The sequence below is a fragment of the Cyclopterus lumpus genome, chromosome 2 (genome assembly GCF_009769545.1).
Source record: "Cyclopterus lumpus isolate fCycLum1 chromosome 2, fCycLum1.pri, whole genome shotgun sequence".
In the NCBI taxonomy this organism is placed as follows: Eukaryota; Metazoa; Chordata; class Actinopteri; order Perciformes; family Cyclopteridae; genus Cyclopterus; species Cyclopterus lumpus.
The window spans coordinates 12644073-12653548 of record NC_046967.1 but is presented as its reverse complement, the minus strand read 5'-3'; the positions used below and the strand labels follow the sequence as shown (position 1 = coordinate 12653548).

At 44.0% G+C, this 9476-nt stretch overlaps 1 protein-coding gene across 3 annotated transcripts in view; it reads left to right on the top strand.

Annotated features, from left to right (window-relative positions):
* Positions 1 to 2203: 2203 nt before the first annotated feature.
* The window catches only part of runx1 (RUNX family transcription factor 1), a 58995-nt gene continuing 51722 nt past the window's right edge, over positions 2204 to 9476 (top strand). For all 3 annotated transcript variants that reach the window (XM_034555468.1, XM_034555446.1, XM_034555452.1), the window contains exons 1-2: positions 2204 to 2629; positions 4720 to 4805. The gene's annotated coding sequence lies outside the window, so the exon portion shown is untranslated. The remainder of the gene's footprint in view (positions 2630 to 4719; positions 4806 to 9476) is intronic.

Genomic DNA, 9476 nt, shown 5'->3' with positions numbered 1-9476 from the left:
AGGAAAACCCTGATGTGACCCTATTCCTTTCAGGAAAACCCTGATGTGACCCTATTCCTTTCAGGCCAACCCTGATGTGACCCTATTCCTTTCAGGCCAACCCTGATGTGACCCTGTTCCTTTCAGGCCAACCCTGATGTGACCCTATTCCTTTCAGGCCAACCCTGATGTGACCCTATTCCTTTCAGGCCAACCCTGATGTCACCCTATTCCTTTCAGGCCAACCCTGATGTGACCCTGTTCCTGTCACTAAGAGATAAGTCCTTTTCTGTCGCTAGTGTTCCATAAACGGATGGTTGAATTAGCAAGGTAGCTAGCTAACTAGCCAGCTGCTAAATGAGTCCACTTTAAGCACCTAACACACTCTTGTCACAGCACAGGAAAGAAAGCACATTGCTGTCACCAGTTGATAGGACTTGCTTGTTCCTGCTCATTTCGTCTATGCTGATTAGTACAGCATGAAATGCATTAGTACAAATGAAAGGTGGAAATTACCATTTTGTAACTTTGCTTGATACATATACTATTATTACATCATGGAAAGCACATCACACCTGTCGAGGAAACCTTTGAGTCATACAAGGATCCAACTGTATGGCCAATGATCGAACAGCCTTGAACAGCATGATGTTTACAACTAAATAAATAATAATAGTCTGTTGACAATATCTTGAATAGCTGATTCAGCCCCTTGTGTCGCCGTCTGACCCCGGCATGACCCAGGAAGTTGCAGCTGGAGGTCATGTTGTGTCTGGGAGGGGTCGGGGGTCAGTGGGGGAGCAGCCTCCCACTGAGCTCTCCCATGACATACAGTAGGACATCCACTGGCCTGTTTCCCAACACAGTCCTCAACTACCCTCGGTCCTGAAAGATTTCAGACAAGCTCCACTTTAGGACACGTGATCTAATACCAACGGTTCCTGAACAGGTCGTTTTGTCCGTTCAGTCTTGCAAAAACCGAGAACAAGGTTCTTTAACGTTCTGCATTGACAGAAGCCTAAACCTGATGAGGTGGAGCAACAGCTGTCCTAGTGTGTGTGTGTGTGTGTGTGTGTGTGTGTGTGTTGTAGTCGCAGTGGCAGACTTAAGGAGGGTAGGAGTGTGTCAGTGCAGGTGTTGGGGTGTAAGGAGGCGTGGATGTGAGGGTCAGGTTGCCTTTGGGCGTGTGTGTATGTGTTTGCAAAAAGCTGATTACAGATGCTCAACCAGCAGGTGGTAAAACCTTTTTTTTCACACACACACACATACGTCAACACGTTCTTGTAGCTTGGTCAGTGACCCCATGATGCTCTAGGTTCCCTTCTAACATCGGTTACATGCATAAACAGTCCTTTCAAAATAAACTGGTGTGTTCACAGGAAACAACTTGGTAAGGTGATAAAACTGCTTGATTAGTTTCAGGAGAAGATTGTGGTTTGGGTTAAAAGTATACTTGTCAAATAGTTCAGTATGTCACATATGTGAGTTATTTAACGAGTCAATGGTTTATGGCCTAAATACATTTGTGATCTGCTGCTACCTTATAAACCATCCCGTCCCCTCAGGTGGTCTGGAACTGGTCTACTTCCTGTTCCAAGAGTCAATTCAAGGATATCGATCAATTTCTGCATCTCACTACTGCATTTTATTTATCAAACTGCACTGCAACTTGTATTCTATTATTTAGCTGTTTGACTGTTTTGCATTATGGTTTGATGCTTTTAATGGTTTCATTCCTTATTGTTGAAATGTGCATACTGTACACATAAACCTGCCTTACCTTACTGCAAGTCTGGATTCATCACTCAAGACACTTTATGAAACTTAAGGACAGTCACTCAAACGCACACCATCTGTCTTTAAAATATTTCTTATCAAAGTAACTGTATACATTATGCGACTTCACGGACTGAGCCAGAGGTGAGTTCAAGATGGAGTCAGTGTAATATCCCTGTGAGGACTATTGTTACTCACATGCACCCCGTAGAAATATACATATAATATATCACGAATAATCTCAGCGATGGACTTTTCTCCTCAACTAACCTTTAATACACACACTCGTGGTCACGGCGGTCTCACAGTCTGACCTGCAGTAAGGCTTGGTGAAGCAACGGTGACTCACTCCCTCTGTCTAACTCCCTGCTACACACACACAGACACACACAACCACAAACGCACATAAGGGTGCTCAAAAACACCCTCCCTTGCTCTAACCACAGCTACTTCCTCGTGAAACTGTTGGCCGAGGGGGGCAGGTGGTTAGTTCGATTACACACACACCAACACACACACACGCTCACTCCAAAGACACAATGCCAGATTAATAGAAGAGTAAGTTAATCTCTCCTGGGTGACCCTCAATGTCGGGGAGACAGTCAAAAAGTCATCAAGAAGGAGAACCGGAGAACCTCGTACCAAAAGCAGAGAGAGAGACAGAAAGAGATAAAGGAAGATGTGTACGGCGACAGAGAGAATGAGCGGAAGCAGAAAAGAGCTGTAAGCAAGTCAAGAGAGAGAGAGACAAGTAGAGCTAGAAAGACGGGGAGAGTTTGGTGGATTACTTTGCATCTGAGTCACTGGTCGCCTGGAAGAACCACAAGTAGCTCTTTCTACCACCTCAGCCCAGGACCGGGACACCTCGGCTAGGGTAAGAGTACCACAACCACAGCCTCTTCATCTGCATTTCATGTAGTTCAATGATCCTTCTTTTATTGCTGTATTCTACACATACGGAATATACAGCTGATCAACGTTAACAGTGCTGGAATCACAAGTGTTACACACAAGAGAAGGAATACATGATATCTAACGGAGTGCTGAGGTTACAGGACACCTCACCGCTGTCTGATCACTCCCCACATCCCTTTGTGGGGAGCAGAGGGAGTGACCAGTGCTCCCATCACAGATGGAGCTGTAGAGCGGTTGACAATGCCGGTTAACTGCCTCTTGGAATTGAGGCGATGTATCAAACTAATGTCGGCCCACAAGAGAGATCATCAATCAATTCACCAGTGAAGCTCAAAAAATGTATGCAGTATTTGCTCTCCCTGCAGAAAAAATATATGGATATATAAAAGTAAAATGCCCTCTTTTTAGTATGTAGAAAATGAGTACCAGTGTGCCAAATTCAGTATGCCAAATATACCATGCAGTTTTACTACGTCCGCTCACATTCTGCAGTATGCAAGCCTTTATGCTTTTCTGGTTATTCTGACCCACAATCCACAAGCAGATACATGAGCAAAAGGGTCAAAGTTCAAGATGCCGTGTTATGAGGAAGTAGTATTAGTATGGAATTAATACTGCATTAAAAAGTATGTACTTCAGTAGTATAGCTGCAGTATGTACTACAAGTACTCTGTCCTCTCCAGCTAAGCTTTAACTCTGGCTTCAATGTTCTCCAGATATTGAAACAGCTCATTTCCATTCACCTGTTGTCATTTTGTCCTGGTTGCTTTGTTGCTCTCTGCTGAATGTTCACCTGTGAGATATTTCATCAATAATTCACTGACGTCCTGCTGCCTCCTCATTGTTCTGCTCCTCGTCCTACATCTCTAGCTAGACAGCGAGCTACATCCATGACACGTGGCATCCCATATTCATTTGGAGGAGAGTTGCTCAGTGGCGCATGAAGCCAAGAAAGTTTGATTTCCTTGGTATACACTTGATCTTCTAAATCACAGCATGCACACTGACACTTCCTTTAGCCCCGCCTCCCAGTCCTCGGCCCAGCCTTGTTGTCATTCACATGAATGGAGGAAGGAAAGTAACCTAATTATTTAAATAAGAGCTATGCCAATGTTCATACTGGAAATGTTGATTCACCTCAAAATAAATAATGCGCTGGTTTCCCGACTTTCCCAATGGAAGTCTATGGGAATAAGTTGTTCTAATGTGCTGGTTTACAGACTTTCCCAATGGAAGTCTATGGGAAAGGTTGTTCTAATGTGCTGGTTTACAGACTTTCCCAATGGAAGTCTATGGGCAAAAGTTGTTCTAATGCGCTGGTTTACAGACTTTCCCAATGGAAGTCTATGGGAAAGGTTGTTATAATGTGCTGGTTCACAGATTTCCCAATGGAAGTCTATGGGGAAAAGTTGTTCTAATGCGCTGGTTTACAGACTTTCCCAATGGAAGTCTATGGGCAAAAGTTGTTCTGGGTCTCCTGGCATCACGCAAAGAACCCAGAAGTTGTGATTCCACCGTTGGCAGCTTTGTACACTTGGCTTTCTGAGGAACTAAATATAGAAACAGAGAAGTGTTGACTGTATGATCATTTATTTTATGTATAAGGTATAAGGTATTAAAATCAATGTGGCAATTATTTAAAGACATTACTCAAGTGTCAGAAATGATTCTTAAGGATGCTGGGAAGACTAAGATCCCTGTTATTACAAACATAATCCGTGGAATGGATGCAATAAATGGCTTCCAGGTTGTGTTTAACATGTCTTTCTCATTCACTTGTTAACTACTCACATTAAAGACACAGGTCACTCTTAAGCAGCTTATTTCCCCTGTTTGCTGAGAGCAATGAGCAGTGAGCTAAACCACCTATGTAACAACCTAAAAACTGACTTCAGGTCAGGAAACCTTCAAATCCTCCGAGAGAATACACAGGAAATGACCTTGTATGTGGTTTGCGGTTCAGAGATGGTTGTTGATGTTTCAGCTTGTTGGAGAATCTCCTCTTGACCTTTCCTTCTATGTGTGTTTGTGTAAATGCTCTATTCATAGGAAGAAACATCTGAAGAATAATAATTTCGTGGCCTCCAACAGCATCTTTGAGTCACTGTCTTCCTACCAGTCAGCTGTTAGACGAGGTAAGTGGTTTCTCTGTCAATAATGTTCTTGAATGTTTCTCATGGAAGTTTAAATCTGAGCCTGAATGCATGCATTTATTCAGCAGATTCATATTAAAACAAGACTCACCAACAATGAGCTGAGAGAACATCACGTGGGTGCTTTAACAATAAGCTGCTACATGCTAAAAGATGTAGGAAAACCTCTGATTATTTTCTTTTCAAATGGAAAATATATAAATAAATAGTAAATATATATCACGTGTATAGCACGTGATATATATTTACTATTTATATATACACAGCAGTGGCTGTGCTATATATAAATATATAGCACAGCCACTGCGCTCATACAGTGACACATGGAATACTTAGATGCATCAGTCTATAACATCGTGGGCATCTTGAAGCTTGCAGACTTCCTTCTGTACCACTGCTTTAAGAAGGGGTCCTCCAGAAACCAGAAGTCCATTTTCAGGCCATCTATCTTATAAAAGGGTCATACCAGTTCATTGTTGATAGCTCTTCCTCCCCACCTTGCTGATGTCCTTAAGTCTCCCAGTCACATCTCGTTGGTCCATGAAACCTTTGAAAAGTCTGAATTATTATGTTGTATTGCAATACGTCTCTTATTCAATGGGCCTTTGTTACTATAGCAACGCTTCAGAGCCCTTTGCCCCTCGTGCTTCTGCAGACTCCAGGTCATGAAAATGGAGGCCAAAGAGTTCCAGGAGGCCTAGTTCTTCATGGTGAAGTTCACTTATGGATCATCTTTCTGGTTCTGACTGTCATTGATGAAGGGTTCACATGTGTGGATCCTGCTTTAACAATGTGGCTTGTTGAATTGTTTTGCCTCTTTCTAAAAGGCATTGTTATCATTTTTGTCTTGAAGTGTGTGGGATTATTTTTGGAGCAGCAAATATGCCATATGTTATAGTCAGCTGCTAAACAGCTGACTATAACATATGGCTCACTTTAAGCCACGCCCTCTCTTAATCATGCAATCAAATCAATGTTTCACTTGAGATACATGAGAGTTTAAACATGTGGGAATAGTTTTGGTCCAGAATATGTATTTGCCTAATAGCTATACACACACAGCAGCTTTCACTGGGAAGTTATACTGTTCTGTGAAGGTCTATAGCTCCATTCAGATAAGATCTATTAGCAGGTAGTGGGATTGTACTACATGTACACTCTAGCACGTTTTGGACAGACCTTGTGCGGTTTTTGAGCCTCTATGCCAGAATTAATTACAGCTACAAATACTATAATGTTACTCAGCATGTCCATTGATTTTACATGTGAAACGCTTCGTGTTCATGCTTTGGTTGCTTGCATCGTGAAAGGGACCGCACCCATGAGGTCAGGTCTTTGAGGCAGGGGGCAGAAAGAAGGAGGCAGGGCCATTGGGAAGGAGGCCAGGTCCAGGCCAGGGGCTGGATGCAGGAAGCAGGGGCAAGGACCCAGGACCAGCTTCAGACACAGCCAGGTCCAATGGACCCTATGAGACGGGAAGGCACAAAGACTCCGGGGAGGAAGCAGAGTTAATAAGGTGCAATGGAGAGATGTAAATTCATCCATAAGGAGAGAGAGAAGAGGAGATAGGTGCTCAGTGTATCCTAAAACATCCCCCAGCAGCCTATAAGCCTATAGCAGCATATCAAGGGGCTGGACCAGGGCAAACCTGATTCAGCCCTAACTATAAGCACTATTAAAGAGGAAAGTCTTAAGTCTATTCTTGAATGAGGTGACTGTGACTGCCTCCCGGACTGAAAGTGGAAACTGGTCATCACAAGTGTAGAATATGTTGTCTCTCTGGTGCAGCAGCAACAGTGCAGTTGGAGGTTGAGGTGTCTTGCCAACGTGAGAGAACCTCCTGAAGCAGCCGGTTCCAGGTCTCACGCCTCCTTCTGTGAGCCTGCAGCCTCCCAGCGTACAGGGAGGATGACAGTAGGGAGGGGAGGGAGGAATGTAGCTTGCATTCCTTCCCGGTGCATCAACCAGCAGCTGTGTGAAGGACTCCACATGTCTGCTTCATTTTCCCAGCACTGCTGTCCCTATATTACTCAACAATGAGGTCATACTCATGAAGCTTTTAGCCTCCTTTAGCTCATTGTTTTGGTGTTCAGGCCTCACAGTTAGAGAGTGGTGGAACATTGAGCAGCTAAAGCTGAGGTTTCCTCTTTCAAAAAAAAAGAAACCAGAACTTGGACAGTAAACAATAACTGGTTTCATTATTACAGTCAAGCTTATTAACATTGCAAGCTTCAAGCCTCATCCCAGCAACATGTGTGACGTACAAGAAGGACTGCCTCAACTTACTGTCGGAAACGACCAGCACAGCACGATGTTTCATTGGTTAAAGTCATTTGCATATCACGTTTTCCACTCTGGTCCAGTACGACACTGCTTGATGGATCGACACATGTTGTGCAGCGTTCATGGTTATTGTTAGATATATCGTACTAACTTTGAAGCAATGCCCTATCACCATTGATGTTCCCATCAGCCCATCAGCTTAGTGCTCGTTGTTAGCTAATAAGCTAAAGTTAGCGACTCTCCTGGTTGTATAGAAGTCTATGCTTCATGTGTTGAAGCTGCATTCTCTATCCTGACCACCAGGGGGCGACTCCTCTGGTTGTATAGAAGTCTATGCTTCATGTGTTAAAGCTGCATTATCTCTCCTGACCACCAGGGGGCGACTCCTCTGGTTGTATAGAAGTCTATGCTTCATGTGTTAAAGCTGCATTATCTCTCGTGACCACCAGAGGGTGACTCCTCTGGTTGTATAGAAGTCTATATAAATGACTCTACTTCTCTCTTGATTTATTCCCTCAGTAAACATTGTAAACATGAGTTTGTGGTTTCAATCTCTAGTTTCAAGTCTTTTTCAGCACATGATACAAACATGATTAGACAATGTGGAGTACGGTTTGAGGACAAGAGGGCTTGCAGCCATTGTTAAGGTTCGGGAAATGAAGGTCGATGCAATGTAGTTGCAAGACATGAGATCACGTGTTCCCCAACTGTGTGCTGTGGTTACATCGTTGGAACGGCATCTGTGCATCATCTACAGTTTGACACCGGATGCTTGAATACAACCCCCCCCCACACACACACACACACACACACACACACATACACACACACACACACACACACACACACACACAAACACACACCCTCACCCCGATCAGTCACTGGGATCTGCCAAATATAACCACAATGGTGGGACAGATTGTGTGGTTTGTGAGCTGACCTCAGGCCTGCTGGATCCCAGCTGAATGAAGGAAAACAGTTCACACTGCAGAGTTTATGTAACTCATTCAGCTCATCAAACCACAGCATGCATCATTCTGACCAGGATGAGCTGATCAAATCACTTGTGGTTACCCATCAGTAGTTGAGAATCAATGTGACTCTCATCTGATTGGTTTCCACCTGCTGACGTCCTATTGGTTGTTGCTGAGTGTCTATGTCATCACTTAATTCTCCTCCAATCATCACGTCGGTAACATCAAATCTACCGAACACATATTGCTGCTTTATCTCCGTGTCTGTTGGTCTAGCTTTGGAACCAATCTACCAGACCCACTGCTGCTTCATCAGTTCAGTGTGTGTGTGTGTGTGTGTGTGTGTGTGTGTGTGTCTGAGCTCGTTTATCGGAGGCAGAAAGCACAACACGAGACTGTTGTTGTTCCAAGTCAATATGAATTATGTTTAAACTCAATAAATGGTGCCTTTATTGACCCCAACCCCAATTCAAACATTTTAAATACAGACAAGTCACAGTGTCATATACTGGAGTTGTGTTCTTACGTCCTACCGCCTGCATGTCCAGCTATGAGAAAATATGTCTTGGGAACAGAATCAGCAAGAGCTCAAAAGAAAGCAAAGACAATGCTGGTCTTCCTCTGGAAAATAAAATGAGAGATACATTTAAACAACTGAATCACATGTGTAGTGATCTGGTGTAGTTAGTAGACCATCAGGGCTGAAGGTGTGGTGTGATCTGGTGTAGTTAGTAGACCATCAGGGCTGAAGGTGTGGTGTGATCTGGTGTAGTTAGTAGACCATCAGGGCTGAAGGTGTGGTGTGATCTGGTGTAGTTAGTAGACCATCAGGGCTGAAGGTGTGGTGTGATCTGGTGTAGTTAGTAGACCATCAGGGCTGAAGGTGTGGTGTGATCTGGTGTAGTTAGTAGACCATCAGGGCTGAAGGTGTGGTGTGATCTGGTGTAGTTAGTAGACCATCAGGGCTGAAGGTGTGGTGTGATCTGGTGTAGTTAGTAGACCATCAGGGCTGAAGGTGTGGTGTGATCTGGTGTAGTTAGTAGACCATCAGGGCTGAAGGTGTGGTGTGATCTGGTGTAGTTAGTAGACCATCAGGGCTGAAGGTGTGGTGTGATCTGGTGTAGTTAGTAGACCATCAGGGCTGAAGGTGTGGTGTGATCTGGTGTAGTTAGTAGACCATCAGGGCTGAAGGTGTGGTGTGATCTGGTGTAGTTAGTAGACCATCAGGGCTGAAGGTGTGGTGTGATCTGGTGTAGTTAGTAGACCATCAGGGCTGAAGGTGTGGTGTGATCTGGTGTAGTTAGTAGATGATCAGGGCTGAAGGTGTGGTGTGATCTGGTGTAGTTAGTAGACCATCAGGGATGAAGATGGCATGGACTTAAATAAACAGGTCAAT